The sequence below is a fragment of the Arvicola amphibius genome, chromosome 18, assembly GCF_903992535.2.
Source record: "Arvicola amphibius chromosome 18, mArvAmp1.2, whole genome shotgun sequence".
Lineage (NCBI taxonomy): Eukaryota > Metazoa > Chordata > Mammalia > Rodentia > Cricetidae > Arvicola > Arvicola amphibius.
The window spans coordinates 26,223,047-26,234,215 of NC_052064.1; the positions used below are offsets into that span (position 1 = coordinate 26,223,047).

At 35.2% G+C, this 11,169-nt stretch overlaps 1 pseudogene; it reads left to right on the forward strand.

Annotated features, from left to right (window-relative positions):
* The first annotated feature begins 365 nt into the window (after positions 1 to 365).
* LOC119803972 lies at positions 366 to 3,530 on the forward strand (annotated as a pseudogene).
* Positions 3,531 to 11,169: the final 7,639 nt, after the last annotated feature.

Here is an 11,169-nt window from a genome sequence, read left to right on the forward strand (position 1 = left end):
CGGGACACGCTCTTTTTCTGTCACTCAATAGAAAACTAACGGACTTTTAAAGAAGGACAACAAAATAAAAATAACATAAGATAAAAACAAAAATTAACATAACGAAGTTTTACAAGACAAATAAAAGGAAGGAAAAGAGCCCAAGAAAAGGCCGAGCATCAGAGACACAGTTGTTCTCATGGTCACAAGTTCCATAAAAACACTAGTCTGGAAACCATAATACATACGCAGAGAACCTGGTGAAGTCCCATGCAAAGCCTGTTCATGCTACCACCATTCCTGTGTGTTCATACAAGCTTTGACCATATTGATGTATAGGGCCACATATCAGCTTTGGGTCATCACTTTTCATTTGGACATTAGAAACATTTTCAATGTTGAAAATGTTAGTTTAAAGATTATAACTGTAATGCGTTCTAGCTAAATTTGATACAATTTTGAAAGTTAAAAATCTTCAGCATACATTTTGTTTATACACCATGAAATTACAGAACTATACCTAATTACTATCAAGTTTATCTGATTCTTGTACATAGATATTTCTCTTACGTTATCTAATTATTTGAATATGATACATCATTTATTAGCCTGTAAAACTGATATCAGGTTAAATTTGATTAGAAAGTCTATATTTTAAAAAATATTAGGAGATTTACCTTATTGTTTGCTCATTACGTTATTTTTGTCTGATCATGAGTCAGGGAATCATCTGGCTTCTTAACAAATGAAAATAGAACATAAATGTCAATTTCGTGAGTGTGAATTAGTATCAAGCTGTTGCCTGAAGGACAATTGAATTATTACCAGAAATTATTTGTGGGTAAAAAATAACTTGTTCTTTGAGTAAATGACTTAACATAATAGTTTAACCTGAACACAATGTTCCAAATTATTGATTGGAATATATGCAGATACAAATGAATAATAAAACAAAGTAATTTTAATTACTCATCAAATCAGTATGAGTTAACTTCTGACGTTTAAACCTATATCAAGGTTTGGGTGTTTAATTTAAATGTGGATAACGTACTTACAAAGTAGATTTTTAAAAATTTACCAACATTTGACCTACATATTACCTGGAAACTTAATTATTCATCTCTTTTCATGTAACAGAATTATTAGGAAATTAATCATGAATTTGCTTCAATGTCATGGTGTGGCTAGTCACTCAGCAAAGATGCCTTAGGAAACCCAGACCCAGGACCAACCAATGGAGGATGAAGAGGTCGATATTTTTGCCTTTAAGGCAGAAATTGCCCAGTTGATGTCCTAGATCATCAACACATTCGATTCAAACGAAAAGACTTTCTGAGGGAGCTCATTTCAAATTTATCAGATGCTCTGGACACGATCAGATACAAGATTCTGACAAATCCTAGTAAACTGGACTCTGTGAAGTGGTTGCACACTAATCATATTCCCAACAAATGAAATCATTGTGGATTACCATTGTGGATACTGGAATTGGTGTGAGCAAGGCTGACTTGATAAATACTATTGCCAAGTTTGGCACCGAAACCTCCATGGAGGCTTTGCAGGTTGGCACAGGTATTTCTATGACTGGCCAGTTTGGTGTTGGTTTTTACTCTGCATCTTTGGTTGCTGAGAAAGTGACAGTGAATCCAAACAGGATGATGAGCAGTGTGCCTGGAAATCCTCAGCAGAGGGACCATTCTCAGTGAGGACTGACACAGGAGAGCCAGTGGGTCGTGGAATCAAGCTTATCTTACCCCCTGAAAGAAGACCAAACCAAGTATTTGGAGAAAGGAGAATAAAAGAGATTGTGGAGAAACATTCCAGTTTATTGGGTATCCCTTTACTCTCTTTGGGGTGAAGAAAAATGATAAGGAAGTCAGTCATTATGAAGCTGAAGAAGAAGATAAATAGGAAGAGAAAGTAAAAAAAAAAAAAAAAAAAAAAAACCAAAGTCTGACGAAAAGCCTGCAATAGACAGAGTTGGTTCTGATGGATAAAAAGAAGAAGAGAAGGAAGGTGACAAGAAGAAGAAAAAGAAGAAGGAGGAGGAGGAGGGGAAGGAAAAGAAGTAGAAAAAGGAGATAGGAAGGAAGGAAGGAAGGAAGGAAGGAAGGAAGGAAGGAAGGAAGGAAGGAAGAAAGGGAAAGGAAGGAAGGAAGGAAGGAAGAAAGGAAGGAAGGAAAGAAGGAAGACAGACTATTGATCAGGAAGAGCTCAAATAAAACAAAGCATATTTGGACCAGAAATCCTGATGACATTAATAATGAAGAGTATGGAAAGTTCTACGAGATTTTAACCAATGATTGGGAAGAACATTTGGCAGTAAAGCATTTCTTGTTGAAGGACAACTGAAATTCCGGGCCCTCCTTTTTGTCCAAAGATATGTTTCTTTTGATCTGTTTGAAAACAAAACACAACAACAAACATCAAGTTGTATGTGTGCAGAGTTTTCATCATGGATAGCTGTGAGGAGTTAATCCCTGAGTATCTGAATTTCATTAGAGGAGCGGCGAATTCTTAGGATCTTCCTCTAAATATCTCCCATGAAATGTTGCAGCAAGGCAAAATTTTGAAAGTTATCAGAAAGAATTTGGTCAAGAAACGCTTAGAACTATTCACTGAACTGGCAGAAGATAAAGAGAACTACAAAAAGTTTTATGAGAAGTTCTCAGAAAACATAAAGTTTGGAATTCATGAAGATTCTCAAAATTGGGAGAAACTCTCAGAGCTATTGTACTACACATCTGCTTCTGCAGATGAGCTGGTTTCTCTCAAGGATTATTGGTCCAGAATGAAGGAAAACCAGAAGCACATCTACTTTATTACAGGTGAGACCAAGGGCCAAACTGCTAATTCCGCTTTTGTGGAACATCTCCAAAAGCATGGCTTACAAGTAATCTATACGATTGAGCCCATTCATGAATATTGTGTGGAACAACTAAAGGAATTTGAAGACAAGACCTTGGTTTCACTTACCAAAGATGGACTGGAGTTTCCAGAAGATGAAGAGGGGAAAAAAAAAAAAACAAACAGGAAGAAAAAAAAAGACAAAATTTGAAAATCTCTGCAAAATTATGAAAGATATTTTGGAGGAAAAGTTTGAAAAAGTGGTTGTATCAAAAAGATTGGTGACATCCCCAAGATGTGTTGTCACAAGCACAGATGGGTGGACAGAGAACATGGAGAGAATCATGAAAGCTCAAGCCCTCAGAGACAACTCAACGATGGGTTATAATGCAGCAAAGAAGCACCTGGAGATAAACCCAGATCACTCCATTATTGAAACCTTCAGGCAAAAGACAGAGGCCGACAAGAACGACAAATCTGTGAAGGATCTGGTCATCTTGCTGTTTGAAACTACACTCCTGTCATTTGGCTTTAGTTTGTAAGATCCCCAGACATATACTAGCAAGATCTACAGGATGATCAAAATTGATGCAGGTATTGATGAAGATGATCCAACTATGGATGATACCAGTGCTGCTGTATCTGAAGAAATGCCAGCCCTGGAAGGAGATGATGACACATCACACATGGAAGAAGTAGACTAAGCTTCACCAGAACTAAATTTTTGATTGTTAATTTCATTCCTTCTGATGAGGTATTTCCCGGGATTTTTGTTTGTTTTGTTAACATTTAAAACATCTGTCTGGTATGCAAACTAAGGGAAAGATAAAGTTTCTTTCTACTTGTGTGATACTGTGATACTATGTTTGATTTGATAGGTTGGTAGAATATTTGTTGCAAGATGTAATATAACCCATTCATTTTATGGTATGAAGTGTTTAGCTCTTGAGCTAGATTTCTCATTAGACCAAATAATTTGTTGCTTGGAAGTGTTCTGAGATATAGTTTCATGTTAAAAAAAAAAAAAACAAGATAAATTGTGCTTCATCTTAAAAATTTTCATCCCCAAAATTAATTCTTCATGTACTAGACTTAGAAGTAAATACACAAACTAAAACAACAGGAATCCCCCATGTGGCTTGTTTTACAAAGGACCAAAAGCAAAATCCTAAGCTTCCCTAGGTCTTGTAATTTAGCATGGCTTGTGAGGAGAAATAGAGTGCTCAATCACATTCTACATTAAAAGGTAAATAAGGATGAAAAATAAAAGATATTAATAATGAAATTGTGAGATGATAGTCACTAAAAAGTCATAATAGTTCTTTAAGAGAAAATGAATTTCTATAAAATTGTTTTGATAATAACTAATCACCTGGTGTTGAATGTTTTGATAGGTCATGATGGAGAGTACAGCCTTCTCTTGAGTAGGACCCATATTTGATTCTCAGTATGCACAGAAGTAAGACAGCTCACACACTTCCATTAGTTGAGTTCTGAGAAATCTACTGCCCTTTGCTTCAATATCTCTATATATGAGAAAGAATATCCTCAAATAATTTTTAAGTTAAACTATTTCAGTCCTATAACTTGAGCCACATCATCTTTTCTGAAAGCAAGGAGACAGTCTATGAATACTCAAAAATTTTGAGTACAATGTTATGCTTCTTCGAAGTACTTCAATGGATAATGAAGAATCAGCATAGAACATCAAATTTTTTCATATCATACTTTCTATGAATTCCTTTCTGTCATGGGTGATATAAGCAAACTTCACAAGTAAGACTAACACTTTACTTGAGGTAATCAAATGATTTAAACCTGAGTCCCAAGTTTATTAAATATAATTGACAGGATTATGGCACAAATTCGTTTTCTTCAAGACAGATTTCAGAGATGTAAATGAGACAGTTGTAAAGTCAGAAAGAAAGACGTTTCATTATTTGTTCTAATTATTTTGCATGAAGCAGATAGAAAATGTTTATCTGTGTTTAATTTCCTGCATCTTTGTACTGTAACTGTTAAACACATTTAAGATATATTTCTTTTTTCCTCACATATATTCCTGAGGATATTAAATATGCTTGTTTCCATTATGATCTTATGACAATTCACATCACCAGTTAACGTTCATCTCCATTATCCTCTAAGATATATAAATACTGCCCATAATAAATTCCAAAAAGCACCAAAATGTTATATAGTACAACTAATGGTTTGAATATGAACTTTCAACAAGAGTTCATACATTTGAACCCTTGGTCACAATCTATGGTGGTCTTGGGCAAGACTGTGGATCCTTTAGAAGTGGAGGATCCCTGGAAGTATACAGTTACATGAGGTGGGCTTTGAAGGTTCGTATCTTGCCTATGCTTCCGGTTTACTCTAGGCTTTCTGAATGTGGATGTGTTATGAGGAGTCCACCTCCCAGTCCTTCCTGCCACCTGCACCCCTTCCTTGCAGTGGTATCTTCTGAAAGTGTAGCACAGAATATACCTTCCTTCCTCAAGTTCCTTTTGCCAGATTATTTGTTTTATTCATTTATATCTCACATATTACAACCCGACTGCAATTTCCCTTCCCTTATTTCCCCCATTGCTCATCCCCCACCTCCCCTTTCCCCCAAATCCATCCTTTGTTTACCTCCCCTCAGAAAAAAAAAATTAGCCTTTCATGGACATCAACCACACATGGCATAATATAAAGTCAGAATCATACTGTCACATGAAGACTAGATGAGGCAGCCCAGAAGGAGGTCAGTAATCCCATAAGTAAACAAGAGTATCAGTGAATTCACACTCCCACTGTTAGGAATCCCAAGAGTAAACCAAGCTACTCAGGCATAGCATATATTCCTAGGACCTGGGTCATATGCTTACAGGCTCCCTGATCTCTGCAAGCTCTCGTAAGTCCTAGTCAGTTGATTCTGTTGGCCATGTTCTCCTGGTGTCCCTGATCCCTCTGGTTCCTCCAATAATTCATTGTCCTCTTCTGTAGAACTCCGGTAGCTCTGCCTAATGTTTAGCGGTGGGACCCTATATTGACTCCCATCAGTTTCTGGATGAAGTCCCTCTGGTCTCTTTGATGAAGATTATACGAGGATCTTGTCCCAGAACACTCACCAGGAAGGACAAGCTGTAGATCAAAGGTCTTGTGGCTGGTTTGGTGTCCTATTCCCTCCATGTCCAAGGCATTGCCTGGTTATAGAAGGTGACTGGTTCAGATCTATGTCCTCCATTCCTAGAAATCTTTGCTAGGGTTTCTCTCATAGATTCCATAAAATTTGCCTTGCACTAGGTGAATGCCTTGACACTAAATGCCCTCCAATTCCAATCTTCATCGCAGTATTTACTTCCTACCATTTGGTTCCTCCTGTTCCCAACACCCCAATTCCACCCATGAAATCTATTCTATTTCTCCATATCCAGGGAGATCCCAGTGTTTCCACTTAAATACTTCTTACCCAAAGGGTACTCTATCCATTCAGAAGAATACTTGCTCAACTATGTCTATAGGAGCTTTATTCATAAATAACCTAGATGTCCCTCAACTGAAGAATATATAAAGAAAATGTAGTACACCTCCATAATAAAGTATTACTCTGTTGTTAAACTGTCAATTAGCATAAGCCATTAACCACCTGTTGGTTATATGGATATTTTTGTATTCTAGACTATGATGTGGGATGGCCTCCTGTGTGCTGTGAATATGATTTATGACCATTGGTTAATAAAGAAGCTGGTTTGGGCCATAGACAGTCGGAATAGAGCTAGGTAAGAAATTCAAACAAAGATAAAGGGAAGAAGGAGGAGGAGTCTGAGAGTTGCCAACAGTCACTGAGGAAGCAAGACATATAGAAAATTATGCAACACCACAGATACATAGATATACGTAGATTGATAGAAATATGTTAATTTATATGCAGAGCTAGTCAGTAAGAAGCCTGAGTCATTGGCCAAAATGTTTATTATTAATATAAAGCCTCAGAGTGGTTACTTGGGAATTGGTGAGCTGAAGAGAAATTCCCAGTTACAAGACTGTTTCATGTTTTCTGCAGACCTTGAAATCACTAGAAGACCCAGGGAAATTGAGATAATGGTCAAGCCCTGGGAAAGTGAGCTGTGTTACTTGTTGTCCAATCTCTGTGTAGTGGGAAAGAGCAAGGCTTATATGACGTCCTGTCTGAAGTATTCTGTGAGACTGAACCATCTCAGCCAGAAGCCCTGAGGTTCTTCTGGATGTAGAACTCTGAGGAAACTGCAACAGAGGACTTCAGAGAAGCAGGAACACCTGGGCCACCGGTTTTACTGGTCTCTGCTTCCCTTGCTCTGAAAAAAACAATGAACTTTTTAAGGTAACATACCCATCTTCATTAATATAAATATTGACTGTACCTTAAAAACAAGTCAGCCAAGGATGAATTTTTATTTTGTGTTTCGGCAGGAAAAATATGCTTCAAAAGTCTTGTAGTTTTCCTAGGTCTATTCCTTTATGTCCGTAGCTTCAATTTTCATTGGGTCTCCTGTGATCAAACCTGATCCCTTTTAAAGTGGATTTTGCTTTCTGTGGAAACAAAATGATAACTCTCCATAGAAATCTATTTTTTACTTCCATTTTGAAGTTAAGACATTTTAAAAATATGTAGGTTGATTTAACTTATCAGTTTTCATGATCCAGAGACTCCAAACAGCTCCCATTTACTCATCAGCATTCAAAAAATTCAAAGAAACCACAATAACATACAGCCTTCAGCCTCCCTGTGTATTTCCCATGTCTGTGGCTTAATCTTTTTTCTGTTATTATATTACTCTTTCTTTAAAGACGTTTTTATTTTTAAACTATTATTTTAAATTTATCTATTTATTTAAATAACTGTCTATAAATTTTTCCTTTTTTAATGAAAAAATATTAAGGACATTATAACCTGTTTAGAGGTTTTTCCATACAAACCTGCCTTTCTGTATATCTAAAACTTTTCTGTCTGCACGAGCAAAACTGTTTTTTAATTTTTTATTGATTTTATTGAGCTATACATTTTTTCTCTGCTCCCTTTTCTTCCCTCTCCTCTCCTTCTAACCTCTCCAATGATCCCTATGCTCCCAATTTACTCAGGAGAACTTGTTTTTTTCTATATCCCATGTAGATTAGATCCATGTATGCCTCTCTTAGGGTCGTCATTGTTGATATGTTGTCATTGTTGATATGTTCTCTGGGATTGTGAATTGTAGGCTGGTTTTCTTTGCTTTATGTCTAAAAGCCACTTATGAGTGAGCACATATGATATTTGTCTTTCTGGGTCTGGGTTACCTCACTCAGTATGATATTTTCTTGATTTATCCATTTGCCTGAAAATTTCAAGATGTCGTTTTTTTTCTGTGTAGTACCTATTTTCCTTATCCATTATTCAGTCAAGGGGCATTTAGGTAGTTTCCAGGTTCTTAAACTGCTATACAGCTTAGCTCATGGTGCACTGGTATCTAGCTCCTACCCTTTCAGTTCCCTGAGAGTTGAGTCTCGCTACATACGTTGCCTACAGCAGTATGAAATCAGAATTTTCTCAGAGGTTTCACGGTAAATGTGGCTCCTACTGATGTAGGCATTTCTACCTAGTCTTCTGCAACCAAGTAGTACACTACCCACTGCTCATAAACCCCATTCAAGTCCATGGTAGCAGGGCCTCTTAAATGAATATGCCTCTGTATGCCACTAGCACTATGGACACCAGGAAGGCACAATTGCTTGCATGCCTAAACTTTTTTTTCAAGCTTTCTCAGCTTATGTGGACAATGCAATTAGTGTAGTGAGTTTTCCTTTGTCCCATATGCCAGGTGTCAATCATGACATGGGCATGTATTATTAATTATGAAATTTGGGCTTTTAGTTTAGGCTTGTTATTAACTAGTTTGTATAGCATAAATTAACCCATATCATTAAATCTATGTTCTTTTATGTGGCTCGGTTACCTTACCCTGTATCCCTATGTTGCTCCCTTTCTGTCAAGTTAGCAACTCAGCCTTTTTTTTCTTCTTCTTCTCAGAGTTCTCTCTGTCTCCAGATGTCCCACATAACCTCTTTTTTTTTTGGCCTGGTTATTGGCCATTCACCTTTTTATTAAGCCAATCAGAGGGCAGTTTCGCAAAGGCATGTTTACCATGTACGAAAATATTATCGCACAACACTCTACGAAATCTACAAAAAAATAGTCTTGATAAGTGTGGAGAGACAACATGTATTTAGAAGAAAGAAACATAATATCACTTGTAATATGATTTTTAAAATATTGGGCAGAGATTGAGAAACATGGTACATTAGTTAAGCATTTTTGCTACTTGTGGGAGTTAAGGTTTAGTTCCTACCACCTACATGACAACAACCACTTAGAAGGACAATTACAAGGGTTCTCATACCCCCTTCTGGTATCCTCACTGAATACAACTGAAGCATATATTTATGTTGTGACAGACATTCATACATATAAAATCAACATAAAGGCATCTTTTAACACTTTTGATATCCAAAGGTTTCATTTTAGTCATCTGATCATTTCAAGTCCACACTCACTGGAACATGAGCTCGGAATTTCAAATACTACAGTAAGCATGAGAGTTACCTTAGGTTAAACTCGGAATGCTGTGTTCCTTCATAATTTGCTTCTTGAATAAATAGTAATATAAAAATCACTTATAATATGATCTTTATACTATTGGGCAGATGTCTAGAAACATGGTACATGAGTTAAGCATTTTTGCTATTATTCATCATACAAATGCTGTCATTGAGAATTCTTCAGTAAGGAAAAGTTCATTCTAGCAGGCAGGGCAGTACAATTCCACAATATGCGAAGGCCTCTAAGATACTAAAGTACACATAAATTTGGAGTACATAATGTAAAAAATTATATTCTATAAAAAACCAAAACAAACATAAAAAGATAATTCTATAAGATAAAGAATATTATTATTATTATTATTATTATTATCATTATCATTATTTTCTTTTTTGAGAGAAAGATTGTCTGAGAAGCAGGTATGGATATCCTGGAACTCACTCTGTACATCAGGTTGGTATTGAGCTTATAGAGAACCATCTGCCTATGCCTCCCAAGTGCTGGGATTAAAGGCTTATACCACCATCGTTAGCAGGAAAAGTAGATTTTGTGCCAAATACTATAAAATAAAGAAACATTAAATAAGTGCAAAGGGATCTGTTCAACAAAATAAAAATAACAATTATAAGTATGCTATACATATAAATATTTATTTTTTTCTTTGAGAATTTTATTAGAAGTTTCCTAATCATGCTCACCTTTCCCTCCCTACTCAATACTTTGTTATACAATTCTTAAAACCATGAAATGATGATTATATAGTATAAAATAATTTTCATGTTAACAATGATGTTTTAGAAGGAAGAAAATGGCATCAGGGTACAAAGTTTTTTCCTCTCCATTTTTTCTTATGCTCATCTTATCTCCAAAATGTAAAGCAATGGAAATAATTAAATACTTGGAATTTTCCCAAACAGATGTTTTTTTTCTGAACAAAACAAACATTCATTTATAACTTAAACAATTGTTCATAAACTCATGATAATGATGATTTATGCAAAAAATGCTGAAATAACAGTTGCAATTTTGCTACTAGATCACTAGATGGTATGCAGTTCTTTCAGGAAATGTTTGTAACAATACGTTTGTTTTACAATAAAAATGCTAAGATATATGTACTTATGTTCATTTATCAAAAATGAATAAACATATACAACATTATATAAAATATTCTAAAATCTTCTGCTAAATTATAATTTCTTATTTAATAAATATTAACCATCTTGTTTACTTTTAGTTTTTAATTTATCCCTAGGTTTATGGTGGTATATAGGGAATACAAAGATTTTTATTAGTTAACCTTAGATTTATCATCTTTTTCAATTATCACAGAATAGTATTATTCCAATATTGAGTCCTGATATCCTACCTGATAATGCTATAATTTTAAAAAGTAATTTGGGATTATCTTAATAGTCCATTCATGTATACAAACATATAGATTGATATTATAAGCTATAAGAAATATGTGGTGACTCAATATTTCATGGAAGTGTCAATGATCAAAATTTAAGGAAAAAATTTACAGGCAACATTGAAAACCATCATTACTTTAATAAATTAGCACATTATATATACATTCTAAGCAGGACTTACTTATGGTTGTAGAACATTGTTATCCTTAATTAGTAATTCCAGGGTATAAATGAGCCATTCTTAGCTACAAAAAGCTACCTTAAACATTAACAGAATAACAACTTACAAATTAATATAAAGTGAAATTACATACTGAAATTTAA